The 14,791-nt window shown below is 40.5% G+C and overlaps 1 long non-coding RNA gene across 1 annotated transcript in view; it reads left to right on the top strand.

The window, feature by feature from the left end:
* The first annotated feature begins 10,434 nt into the window (after positions 1-10,434).
* The window catches only part of LOC137178758 (uncharacterized), an 11,742-nt gene continuing 7,385 nt past the window's right edge, over positions 10,435-14,791 (top strand). Inside the window, exons 1-2 of the long non-coding RNA XR_010927199.1 lie at positions 10,435-10,792; positions 13,137-13,259. This is a non-coding gene — a long non-coding RNA (uncharacterized lncRNA). The remainder of the gene's footprint in view (positions 10,793-13,136; positions 13,260-14,791) is intronic.

The following is a 14,791-nucleotide window of genomic DNA, read 5'->3' as shown; positions in this document are numbered from 1 at the left end:
TTAGACAAACTGACCAAATTGCCCGCTGGAGACTGGTGTGGCCCTTTTGAGATAGCTTCATCCTGGGCCAAGAGAAATTTGGGGCGCCGCCTGAAGTTTGACACATTAGAACAGGTGGAGGCTTTACTGGTGGAGAGACTGACTGACCTGCAGCCAATCACACCTAACACTGGGGTGGATGAGCAACCATGGCAGACGGAGGTGGAGCGCCGGACAGCCATTGTGGCAGCCAGGCCTCCTCCACAACCACCTGCGGCCACTCTAACCACATGGGCACAGATACACACACGCAAACAGGGACACAACAGCATGACAGGAGGGACGGGGGCCCTCTCACAGCCCCCAGACCCCCACACACATAAAACAACCACAGTGACCACCACAGAGATACTGGGGGGAGAGGGCTCTGAAACTGAGGTGGAGGGGGAGGAGAAAGATTATATCTCTCCAACCTCCATACAGCCTCAGCAACCCCTTCCTAAGCCACAGAGGACCAAAAGGACCCCTCGGGGAAAGTCGGAGCATCACACTACCTCCACTGATAACCCATGTGTGGCACAGGGCGAGGATATCTTGCTGGATCTGTCATCGGATGAGCTGGAAACTTTATTGGAGGAAGACCGGCTCCGAACTCCACGTACAGGCCGGCTCCTGCCGATGGACACTCCCCTGGCTCCGAACACCGTCAGGAGGATGGAAACCATAGTCCAGAGTCAGATCAATCTTGGGCCCAAAAGACAAGACCACACGCCTCCCACACCAGAGACTCCCACACGCAAACCTACCAGACATCTCAACACACGCAACAAATTGCAGGACTGGGGTCTTAGTGTTGGCAAAAAATGGCTCATCATGGGGGACTCCAACGTCGCCAGAGTGCCACCGTTTACAGCCGCAAACTTACAGATAGATAGTTACCCAGGGGCCACCTTCAGACACACGGAAGCCATCCTCACGAGGGCCACTTCGTCGGTCACAGTGGAAACAGTGATCTTGTCCTTTGGGCTGAACAACAGGTCACAAAATGTCAAACAGACAACAATCAAACAACTACAAGCAGCTGTCAAGACAGCAAAACTCAGATTTCCACAAGCGGAGGTCTGGGTGCCACAAATTAACTACTCCAGGGCTTTACCACTGAAAGACCAAAATAATTTACTGCATCTCAATGCTTACATCACCAAAAACTGCAGATACATACCTGAACTGCCCATGAGAATCTTCAAAACGGAGACAGACAAAATACACTGGACCAAACCCACAGCTAGACGCATGCTTCAACACTGGTTCGATTATGTAAAATAATTATCCCCACAAGCCTGCCTATACAGGAGGGGAGCAAAAATGTGATAAATTTGGCAAAAAACTTTAATTTGACACCCCCACAACTCACCCTGTTGAATAGGGGACTAACTTTTATTCCCACTAGAGGCAGTAATAAAAACATAATTGAACAGACCAGATGGGACCTACAATTATATCACAGAAAAATTAAATTGGCGACATATTTCCAAAACACAAAAGATACAATACCTCCTCCATTCACCCCAAAATCAGATTGGACTCCTCCTGATGGCAAACTGCCGCCTGAAATCACTGCTCTGATCAGAACTGATATCCAACATGTTGATACAAAATTCCAGGTCTCTTATACACGGCCAAACCTGAGCAGAGAGGAGACTGAGGCCTTAAAAGAACTCAAAAATAACAGAAAAATAATCATTAAACCAGCCGATAAGGGCAGTGCAGTTGTCATATTGGATAGAGAACAATATTTATGGGAGGGATACAGACAATTGAATGATAAACATTATTATTTAAAATTGATAAAACCTATATACACAGATACAAAGCCCATGATTGAAAAAATTGTACAAACATTACAGGATAAAAAATTCATAAATGCTAAACAAAAGCAATATTTACTGGGCGACCCGGAACCCAGGGCCCGTTTGTTTTACATGTTGCCAAAAATACATAAAGACCCGTCTAAGTGGAGCAAACCACATGAAATTCCCCCGGGACGACCAATCGTTTTAGACTGCAGCAGTGAGACCTACCATACGACCAAGTTCCTAGACTTTTATTTAAATCCTCTCTCTACCTTACACCCCAGTTACATCAAAGACACATATGATTTTGTAGAAAAAATTAAAAAACTCCACATCCCAAAAAATGCCACCTTATTCACAATGGATATTGATAGTTTATACACAAATATTGACATTCCACAAGGCATACAAGCCATAAAAAACATATTTCATAAATATCCTAATAAAAACAGACCAGACAAGGAATTGATACAACTATTAGAAATTAATTTGACCCGAAATGACTTTTAATTTAATGGAGATTTTTTTCTACAAATCAAAGGCACAGCTATGGGCAAGAAATTTGCACCAGCATATGCTAATATTTTTATGGCAGAGTGGGAAACATCAGCCTTAGCCTCTTGTATTAAAAAACCTTTATATTATTATAGATACCTGGATGACATCTGGGGTGTATGGCAACACTCAGAAGAGGATTTTGATCACTTCCTAATCACTCTAAACAATCACAATGAATCTATAAAATTGAAATCTACTACCAGCAGGACCTCAGTGGACTTTCTGGACACCACCACATACAAGGGCCAGAATTTTCAAAGCACCAATAATCTGGATATTAAAGTATTTTTTAAGGAGACAGACACTCACGCTCTGCTCCACAAATCCAGTCACCATCCCAAACACACATATGCAGGCCTGGTAAAGTCACAACTGCTGAGGTTTCACAGAATATGCACTCAAAGGGAGGGTTTTAGACAAGCCACGACAACGTTGTTTTCAGCGCTTCGCACTAGAGGGTATTCTAGATCGTTCCTCAGGAAATCCTTAAAAACATTCCTGGAAACTAAACCTCAGGTGGTGTCTACAATACTTCCTTTTATCATAACATATTCTGCATCTGCAGTGAGATTGGTTAGAGTGATTAAAACAAATTTTCAAAAAGCACTAAGTGGAACTCAAATTCTACAGGAACACAGAATCGTTGCAGCGTTCAAAAAAAACAGGAACCTGCAAGATTACCTGGTCAAGGCCAAGGTCTCACCACTTCTCACCCTAAGACCGAGAGGTCAGGGGGAATTTTTTAAGCACCAAACTTGGTTGCGCAGCAAATACAATAAAAATGTGTTCAAAACACTGACATGGGGGAATATACAATCTAAAAACTGTGTATATTTAATAACATGTACACAGTGTGGACTACAATATGTGGGGGAAACCAAAAACTCCATAACTGTGAGATTCACTCAACACAAATACAATATTTTAAGACAAAAAAAGACACACACTCCTCTTGTGAGGCATTTTGTACAACATGGATGGCACTCGGTTCAAGTCACGGTTTTACAGACTAATCCGAAGTGGACTGGAGGTCAGAGAAGGAGGGCAGAAAGAGTCTGGATATCTAAGATGGACACCATATATCCTAGGGGCCTGAATGAGAAGTAATACTGGTCTCGGCAGGGTGCAGTGATGGACTGTGCATCTGATCACGTTGCCGGTTCCCGGCAACGTGACCCAGTCTTTGATTTCCTAACCCTAACCCTAACCCCTAACCCTAACCCTAACCCTAAACCACTAGAATACTCAGACATGCTCTGTTGTACAGGAAAAGATGTGTTTAACAAGCATATCAATCCAGATTTTAGGTAATAATGTAAAGGTTAACTAGAGTGGAATTGCATTATGGTACACGATAGAGATGTAAAGCAACTTTGTACATGAGAGCAATATTATGAGGAGCACTGCAGTGAACGGGTATTGAACACACAACCTTGTCATCTAAGGTGAAGCTGATTTTAAGAGCAATGTTCTAAACCAGTGAGCCAAAAGACATTCACAAAAATGAGAGGAAAAAATCTCCATTTTGATGATGAAAATGTATTTGTCTTAAACTAGAGCTTTAAGCCCAGAGATTTGTACATCATTAGTGAAAGCAAGACTAGTTTAACATGAGAATGAATGATGTGTGTAAAACGTGTTTGAAGGAAGAGAGAATCTGTAAGTTTAAGAAACTGGAGTGAGAGGAGACACACATCCTGCAGACTGTATTGCAGTCAATGAGAACATGACAGCGACTCTCTATCAATTAAGGTTCAGATCTCAAAAACTATAAGTCCTATGTGAAATGTATTTATATTTTGAGAGAGAGGAGGCTTGTGGCAACATACTGAGGCAAGATATGTGCTTGATGAGTTAAAATTGTGGGAGTGACAGAAGTTTAGAATAACATTTCTGGTCTAAAAATATCCGTGCTCTCCACTGTGCCTGATCACATGACACACTGGTGAGACCTGACAAAGTCTGCCAAACCCCTGACTTAAATTGCTGAAAAACTACAACAGATATCACTGAACAATCTGATAACTTTGAAAATTCAAAGTTTTGTGAACATTTTAAAGTTTGAATGGCGCCTGTAGGATAAGGGACTTCCGAGGAGTTGAGTGTGAAAGTGACAAAGGTTCCAACTTGGTTGGATGGTTCGTCCCATAGACTGCCATTATACATTTTAATGTTTTAAAAATATATATAAAATCGCTGAAACATGTTACATTTCAGAAAAATACAAGCACACATCTGCTGAATGAGTTGCACAGATTGACGTTTGAATGGTTTTTATAGCACAAAGTATGCAGCAGTTGAAACGCGGCAAAAAACATACAGAAGACGGAATAAGAATAAAGAGTGACAAGAACAATGTGTGATTGGTCCCAGCAATCACACTAATAATATATCAGTCAGAGGGACCAAACCACTACTTCTGTCATGTGGAGTAGCATCAATAGACTGAAATGCAGGGACAACAAAAATCTTTAATGTTGAAATGGTCGAGGACAGAACAGGGCTAAACAGAGCAGAACAAACGATCCAACAGAGACTGAACAGAAAACGAGGACTTAAAAAGTAAGTGAACTAGGAGGAGATGAGGTGCAGGTGGGGAGATGAGTAGAGAACTCAGGGAGCGAACAGACAGCGAGCCAATTGGCTGGGGAAACACAGGGAGCAGGGCAGAAGGGTGTACTACTGAGCAAGGTTAGTGGGTTAGCGAGGTATGTTGAGCCTGCAGGGTTTTCAATGTCATGAAGGTGGCTCTCTTTTAACCTGCCATGGTAACTTATACTGCAAACTTAACCTGGTCCGGAGCAGGTTATGTTCCGAGTTTCAGCTAAATTGGCAATAAAAAGCACTGCCCTTTCACTAACTACCTGATTTGCTGCCAAGTCCGTTTAACACTGTGTCTACTGCAGGTATTAGAACACCGATTAGAAAATTGATTAGTCTTTTATTAGACTTATCATTGATTTGATATGTCATATTGTAAATGTTTAATGGTGCAAGAGGTTTGGGTTACTGAGGGATTTTGTTACAACAGATCAAACTGTATTTCAAATAATAAAAAATAAAAATAAAAACAAAAAACTAATGAAGAAATACTTTGAACAAAAATAATAAAATAAAATTGATTAGTCTTTTGATTGGTATTTGTCACAGATATTATTAAATCTATAATATTAATTTAACTTTGATTCAGCAAGAAAAGTGATTTCCACTGATCCTTCATTATGGGACAGAGTCAGACAGTATAATGTTTAAATCTGCTGCATCAAGTTTAAAGTTTGAGAGCTTTGGATGTGGGAGGCACGAGGAGAACACTGAGTGGTAAAATATGTGTATAAACTAATTACGTAATTAATAAATTAATGAATTAGTGTTTTAATTAACAGATTTACACGATCAGCAGTTTTCTGCCAGCATTCATCTCTTGCCTTATTTGCAGCAACAGCGTTGCTTCTTGCTGTGATAATGTGTTTATATTATTCATATCTCTCTGTTATAATGACTTGTTCCTCCTGACTGAAGCAGGCGGCACGTGATTGGTCCATTTTGTACGGAAAGAGTCAAATGATGCCAAACACCCCCTTTTATGGGGACGCGCACAGAGCCTGAAGCAGAAAGCCTGAGTTAACAAAGAAAGTTCATATCCACCGTAGTGATACCACTTATCTCTGACTGAGAGTTTAGGGTTTGTCAAGCCCACTCACACAAAGAAAGCCTGGATATGTTGAACTGGCTCCTGATAAATACCAATAGACTAATCAATTTTATTTTATTTTTTATCAAAGTACTTCTTAATTAGTTTTTTTGTTTTTTATTGATTTGTTTTTATTTGAAATACAGTTTGATCTATTGTAACAAAATCTCTCAGTAACTCTGACCTCTTGCACCATTACAAATTTACAATATGACATCAAATCAATGGTAAGTCTGATAAAAGACTAATCAATATTCTAATCGGTGTTCTAATAGCTGCAGTACCAGCAGTGTTAAACGGACTTGGCAATAAATCAGGTAGTTAGTGGGCGGCGCTTTTTATTGCCGATTTAAGCTGAAACTCAGAACATAACCTGCTCCGGACCAGGAGTCAACAGAAGTGCAACACAGGAAACCCCAAAGAACACAAAAACACAGAGTCCAAACACACAAAGTCCAGGCAGGATGTGACAACTTTTACTGCAATACTTTAACATACTTTTACTGTAGTAGGACTTTTCATGCAGTAAAGGATCTGAGTACTTCATCCATCACTGCTGTCACATGATGTTACTGTTTACTGAGCATTTTGTGACAACCTGGATTTCACCGACTGTACGGTATGTATGTCGCAATAACTGCGGTGATGTTGCCACGGTAACAGCAGTATAATCTCAGCTGCTCATCGGTGAGTTTGTCCTCAGACTCTTTCCTGTCACTTCATTAGATTCACATTAACCCTTTCACTGCCAGCTGTTCAAGTGAGGCTGCTACACCCACCGATTGGTCCATCTCACTGTCAATCAACATATCAATAGCTCTGATCCTTACAAACCAAATGAGCTGTCATGATTGGTTGCGTGTTGTCATGGCGATCCAAACCACATGTGAGCATCAGGTTTTAGTTGGTTGGTCCAACCTTTCTAAATGGATGCCCCCCCATCCCCAGTGCAAATAACAGGCTAGAGTGTGTATGAATGAGAGATGCGTTGGATAAACGCCCTTCATTTACTTTAGCTGTCAGTCACATGATGAAGCCGCTCAGAGCGGTTTCAGCTAGCAGCTTCCTGTCAGAAACCACATGAAGCTGATGAGGAGATAAAGGATTCAGAGGAAACACCACATCTGATTAACATAAAAAGACACGATGAGTCCAACAGACGAGCAGAGAGAGACGACACAGTGACGGAGACGGACGTCTACCTGGACATGGATCACCTGCTGATGCTGTTGCTGCTGCTGTGGAGCTCAGGTAAGACTCTGCTGTAATGTAAAAATACTGAGTTCAAGTCAAACAGCAGCTTTGAAAACTGCAGTAAAAGTCAACATGGTCAGTAAAATGTAGTGAAGTGTGTTCAGTAAAAGTTCTGATACTTGCTGTAATGTGTTTTATCTCTTTAGCTTCTAATAACTAACCAATAATTCATGTGTTCATCATCTAATAATGAAAATTCAATCTTCAATCATCACTTGCAGGGACTGTGGGTATATTAAGAAGAACAGGGAGGGACTTTGAAGGCAGGTTTGATTGACAGGCCGGTGCAGGACATGAGCAACACATGAGGAAGACCTTCGTTAAATAATGAAATTGTGACATCTGGTGGCGAAAGCTAAACATAGACCTGAAAATAAAAAAGATGCAGCTGAACTTCATTTGTGAGGAGGTTCTTTTTGGACTTTTCTCATTTAAATAGTGACTTTTTATTATTCTACTTCTGTGTTCATTATTAGATGGATGCATTGTTGGATCTGTTTATTTATTTGATGTGTTTTAATCATTTGATGTGTTATTTTGTTGCTGTAATGTGAGATATAAGAGCTTCCATATAACAGTGTAGCCCAGTAAACATTTACATGAAAGCATCAGGAGCTACAGGAGAGTTATATGTGTACTTATACACAGGATGCCATTTGTGTTTTTGAAACATCTTTACTCAGGAAAATGAATCAGAACCACAGTGATTCTATATAGATTATGAAACATATGAGGTTATTTCTCTCAGCTGTTACAGCAACATTTATAAAATAATTATGAAACTTGAACTTGACCACTGCATTTGCAGGAAAATTTAAATCCATTTTTAAAAAGTAATTCATCAATTAGTGTGATATTTTCACTCTCAGTGATGTGATGTCATGTTGATGTCTTTCCTCATCTGGACACATGGGAGATGTGATCATACACAACAAAACTAAAGGTTTAATGTTAATTTAACATGTCAGAATTAAATCGCTCCTTTCAGTACTGTGGATACTCGGCCAGATGTGTCAATACTCTTAATGTCATTCTTGCAAGTCACTGTTTAATTCAGCTCTATGTGCAGCAAACTTCAATACTGAAAAGAAAATAATCCCATCATGCAACAGTACAACATGCTGTCATCATAAAAATAAACAGGCTACAGTATATGTCTACATGTCAGACTAAGAAAACAGTCTGATGACAGACGTCTGTCTTCTTTTTATATTTTCCTGGGGAGGGGTCATCAAAATTAAGTTGAAAGGTTTTTCTGTGACAGGAAAGTTTTTGAGGACAAACTAACTGATGAGCATCTGATGTGAGATTACACAGTATACATCTGTTACCATGGCAACAGCAGAGCATTTCCTGTCATGTAAAGGACTGACTGTTGCGAAACACTTTTTCTTCTTATCAAATATACGTGTTTGAGCTGCTTCCTGTAACTCTGTCAAACTGTTTCTCACACTTAACCCCCTAAAATCCAGTTTTCCCTTTTCATCACTTAAAGATTGTTAAAATAATCAAACTCCACTCTGACAGCATTGGACATATTGTCTATCATGTTGTTCATATTCACTCATGAGTGAATTCTTCAAAAGGGCTCCAAGTTTTTATTGCTGCATCGTTCCATCAGATGGAAATAATCTACATTTCTGCTGCTGCATCATTTTAGACACATTTCCCCAAAATTCAGAAGACAGTTTGGGTATTTTTGAAAATGTTGGCATCTCATCTAGAATTTAAAATAAAGTCCTGCAAGTTTAAACAAAGTCTGGCTGCACAGCATGAGCTCGTACTGAGGATGATGATGAAGAAAAGGCTGATATCTCAAAATCTGGTGAAATAATTCCAGTGAACTGACGCTTTAACCTGCAGTTAGAGGCTTCAGCTCTGAGAAGCAGCTCATCACACATACAGTCTTTAAATAGCACAGTGGTTATATGATGTCACCACACAGGATTTCTGGGTATTGAAGTCATTCTGAGCTGCTGTTTTGCATTAACTCTATATGAACCAGTCTGTTGGTTAACTCTACATGAACCAGTCTGTTGGTTAACTCTATATGAACCAGTCTGCTGGTTAACTCTATATGAACCAGTCTGTTTGGTTAACTCTATATGAACCAGTCTGTTGGTTAACTCTATATGAACCCGTCTGTTGCATTAAAACATAATTCTGGTTTATTTTCATAGATTTGTTCATCATTTCTATCAGTAGTAACAACATTGTACTCAACAAGTTAATATCGGAGATCTGTGAACATGGTGACATCACTAAAAAGACGTCTGATAGGTCAGAAACACGAGCAGTCAGACGATCAGACAGGAAACAAACCAACATGTTAGTTTTCCTTTAACTCTGTATGAAGCGTCTGTTGAGCTTGTGTTCATGTGTTCATCTCATCTGCTGCTCTTCAGAGAAGAAGCAGAAAGTAGAAGCAGTGAGGTCGAGAAAAAAGGTCTTAAAGTTTCAGACTGACCAGGCAAAGAGAGACGTTTGTTTTTCCTTCATTTTTTGTCTTTTTATGAGGATTATTTTCACCCCAGAATAATTGAGAGTACCTCATACTGCAGTAGCTCAGTTTTCTAGTTACTGTAAATTTAACATGTTATTTTCATACACAAATTATGTTTGTAGCATCGACTTCAACATCTGTGTGTTTTCAGTGAGATGAGCTCTGAGCTGCTGCAAAGCCTCACAGTGTTTGTTCAGTTCACAGCTCTGCAACAATATAAATATTAATTTTCTGATTTTCTCTGCAGGACTCCAGGCTGAAGATAAACACCAATCAACAGGTAAAAAGAGAGAATATATCTCATCTGGTCTGGGAACGCCTCTGATCCCCCAGGAGGAGCTGGAGGACATTAACCACACCTCCATCAGTGCTGGACAATGAATCCACTTTGGTTTATGAACAAATACCCTCAAAAGTGATAACTAATAAAATATGCTAATGTTAGCATTGAAAAGTGAAAATCTAGATTTTGGACGTCATCACTGCTCGCTGTAGAGCTGCACACCACTAATTTCTATAAAATCTATATCAGATCTATTAAATGCAACGCATGGCATTGTGGGATTGTTTGCAGGAAGTAGTGTTCATGACATGAACACAACTTTTTTGTTCCATTGTGGATCATTTGAGGCTCTAAATGTTGGATAAATTTACACACAAAATTCAGACACTGAAACAAAATGGAGGAGGGTAAATAGAGTGAACTTTGTAGTAAATAGTGAGTGATTTCAGACACAGTCTTAGTCTTGCTTCTATATCTGGTCTCTTGTGTATTGTATCCCACAATCCTCTGTTTTCCTCCAGGTTCTCAGTGTGAAAGCACAGCCAAGGCCGACATCGTGCTGTTGGTCTGTGAATCCAAGAACACCACCTCTGAAGACCATGAAAACATTAAGTCCTTTCTAACTCAAGTAGTCAGCAACTTCAACATCGGCCCTGACAAAGTCCAGATCGGTAATAATTTTACTACTACAGTCAATCAATCAATTTTTATTTATATAGCACCAAATCACAACAAAAGTCATCACAGGACACTTTTCACATAGAGCAGGTCAAGACCGAACTCTTTAACTTACAGAGACCCAACAATTCCCCCATGAGCAGCACTTGGCGACAGCGGTAAGGAAAAACTCCCCTTGAACGGGTAGAAACCTCAAGCAGAACTCGGCTCTTGGTGGGCGGCCATCTGCTTCGACCGGTTGGGTTGAGAGAGAGAAAGAGAGGGAAAGGGGGAGGGGGGGCAGAATAACAACAATCATAACAACAACAATAAGCATAAGTATCAATAGACAGGGAAGGATGCCATCAGGACTGTGAAGGACCGTGAAGGCTCGGCCCAGAACCCAGGGTTTCCTGTGAGATGAGAAAGCACAAAAAACTCCAAGGAAGAAGCAAAGTTAGTGACATGCATTGATGTTACATGAATGCATACAGATGGAGAGGAGGAGGAGGAGAGAGGAGCTCAGTGCATCATGGGAAGTCCCCTAGCAGTCTAGGCCTATAGCAGCATAACTAAGGGCTGATCCAAGGCAGCCTGGTCGGCCCTAACTATAAGCTTTATCAAAAAGGAAAGTTTTAAGCCTACTCTTAAACATAGAGAGGGTGTCTGCACCCCGGACCCAATCTGGAAGATGGTTCCACAGGAGAGGAGCCTGATAGCTGAAGGCTCTGCCTCCCATTCTACTTTTAAAGACTGTAGGAACCACCAGTAAGCTGCATACTGGGAGCGCAGTGTTCTAGTGGGGTAATACGGTATTATGAGCTCTTCAAGATATGATGGTGCCTGACCATTAAGGGCTTTGTAGGTGAGGAGAAGGATTTTAAATTCTATTCTAGATTTTACAGGAAGCCAATGCAGCGAAGCTAAAATGGGAGAAATGTGATCTCTTTTTCTAGTTTTAGTCAGAACACTGTCAGAGTCTGCTCTCCCCCTCACCTGTTGCTGTGGGAATCATCCAATCATCCAATCATTCAGTCTCACTCTCTGCTCTGCCACACCCCTCATTAGTTCAACCACCTTCACCTGGCGCTCCCACCTGCTCATCATCTGCAATCAGCCAGTATATAAGCTGCCTCGGCCCACTCCCTCCTTGTCAGATTGTCTACGCTACTATGCTCAGTCATCTTGCTATCTTCACTGGACTGCCTTCCCGGTTTCTGATCAGCTTGTCTTCGACCATCGCTCCTTGTCTCTGCCCCGGTAAACCCACCAGCCTTCTGTCCCTGACTCTGAGTTCTGCCTGCCTGTTCCCTGGTCTTTGTCTGCTGTGGGAGTGGAAGATCGGGGTTCAAAAACTGTGTTTCTCTGACCGTGCTAATATTGCCCTGACATCGTGTGAAATAAAGACTGCAAAGTTTATACCCGTGTCATTTGTGCTGCTATTGGGTCCAACCTATACCCGTTGCAGAACACGTGCAGCTGCATTCTGGACCAGCTGGAGAGTCTTTAGAGACTTGTTAGAGCAGCCTGATAATAAGGAATTGCAATAATCCAGCCTAGAAGTAACAAATGCGTGAACTAGTTTTTCTGCATCTTTTAGGGACAGGATATGCCTGATTTTTGCGATATTACGTAAGTGAAAAAAGGCAGTCCTTGAGATTTGATTTATGTGGGAGTTAAAGGACATATCCTGATCAAAGATAACTCCCAGATTCCTTACGGTGGTGCTGGAGGCCAGGGTAATGCCATCCAGAGCAGCTATATCATTAGATAATGTGTTTCTAAGGTGTTTAGGGCCAAACACAATAACTTCAGTTTTATCTGAGTTTAGTAGCAGAAAATTGCAGGTCATCCAGGTCTTTATGTCGTTAAGGCATGCTTGGAGTTTGTTTAACTGATTGGTTTCATCAATCAGTTACAACTATTCACACTACTGCTCCTGGTACTATTACTACTACTGCTTGTGTATAAAATACTCAAAATACTAAAATCTTTACACCACAATGTGAAAATATTCAAATACAGGTGCAGCTCCCGAATTACATGTTTAAGCTAAATAACTGCTATCTGCATACAGCCTCCATTACTGCCAGTTATTTCCCAAAACATGCAGACATATTTTAGCTTTGTAATAACTTGCAGAATTCTCAAAATGTTCAAAATGAAATGTTCAGGTGATACACCTACCTTAAAATTCAGTGCTTCATCTACTGAAACACACATTTATAACTCATAGTAATTATGATTCAGCTTGTAAAACAACAATTATCATTATTCTCATTGTTATTCTCATTATCATTTAAAATCAAAAGCTGGGTCAGTGTGTCAGTTTCACACATTTCTGTGTGTTTTCTGCAGGTCTGCTTCAGTGCAATGACGGATCAAGGACCCAGTGGGACCTGAACGCCCACCAGACCAAACAATCCCTGCTGGAGGCCATAGCCAACCTGCCAAAGAGAGGAGAAGACTACTACTTCATAGGTGATTTAACAGCAGACTGTCTGATCCACACCAGCTTTACACTGTGAGGGACTGAGGCAGAGACTCTGATTAGATCCAAATATATTTACTTTCTGTATTTAGGTCTGTCAGCAGTGGAAAGAGAAGCTGTTAGTGATCCGTATTTTCACTTGAAGTATTTATAGTAATAAGAATATATTGAATATATCCAGCAATTTGTGAATGAAATTCAGTCTCTTGACTGATCAAGAAAACTGTGTCTCTGCTAACAAATAACATCTTCAGAACAGACTTCAGATAAACTTAGTAAAACGTATTTTCATTTATAGTGATTCCAGAAATATTAAAGGAAAATTCTGGTTTATTTGAACCTGATATATTTCCCATAAATGTGGCCATTGTGGCTCTATGTGTGATGCTAACTTTGTTCTCTCAGCTCTGTTATATGATTCCTAACTTGACAGGATGCAAACAAGCAAACATGAGATTGTTTTAGTTTTTCCCTGTTAAGATGTCCTAACCTGCTCCGTGCATCAGTGAACAGGCTAAGTACGGCAAGCCATATGGATCAAAACGTCTAATTTGAAGTTCGCATTAATATGTCTAATTTGTACGTCTTAAGACGACAGTTAACACGTCCATTTTGAACGTGTTAAGTCGTTTTGACCATTAAGGCTTCCGTTCTATTGGCGGACGTCATCATAGCCGCTCCTTTTTGACGTAGGGACGGCGTAGGGCTGAATGTTTGCTTACGCTGTGGTCACATGGACGTTTGAGCTACGTATCTATCACATGTCTTACACACAACTGTGATTTAGTATGTGGGAGGATCAACAGTGCAGACAGATATGCATTTAGGGTTCAATGTTTTAGGTTGTAAATTAATGATGAATGGTCTCCTCTGCATCATTAATGATTGATTTTGAATTGATAAAATATTATGCTCAAACTTTATTTGCATATGTGGTGTATAGGATATTTATGTGTATTTGCCCACTTGCTTGTAGCTATGTGTTATTTTATATACAGTTCGCACTTTATCTTGTATCTTTACAGATACTCTCATTCAATTTAATGTGTTTCTGATTTGAGTAAAAGGCAGGAGAGCAAGTGTGGGCTGCACTGCGTTCTTCAGTTACTCACTGAGAATATCAGTCAAGCCACTGAAGAGCAGCCAAATCACTGTTCGTTTTCATTTATTCTTTCAGGTAAATGTCACCTAAGCACCTTCAGACTTTATCAGTAGTACATTTGTTTATATAGTTTGTGTTGTGCTTCCTTACATTGTTTGAGGGAACTGTGACGTTAGGTAACTGCATATGAGTGGACGCAACCGTCACTAATGCTAACGTAGCTCCTCAGGGATTGAAGCCGTTATCTTTTGTTGGGCCTCAACCATGGGGTCAGACAAAGAAAGGCCTACATGTAAACTCTGAGGCCACGAAGTCGCTTCTTTCCTTTGTTCCCCTGAAACGAAGGAGCAGCGCCAAAATGCTGCTCACAGACTCCGTTTCCCCTGATGCTTTGCAAGTTTGCACCTAAGTGCAAAACCA

This window comes from Thunnus thynnus, unplaced genomic scaffold, assembly GCF_963924715.1.
Source record: "Thunnus thynnus unplaced genomic scaffold, fThuThy2.1 SCAFFOLD_36, whole genome shotgun sequence".
NCBI classification, from domain to species: Eukaryota; Metazoa; Chordata; class Actinopteri; order Scombriformes; family Scombridae; genus Thunnus; species Thunnus thynnus.
This window is presented reverse-complemented; position numbering and strand designations above follow the sequence as displayed.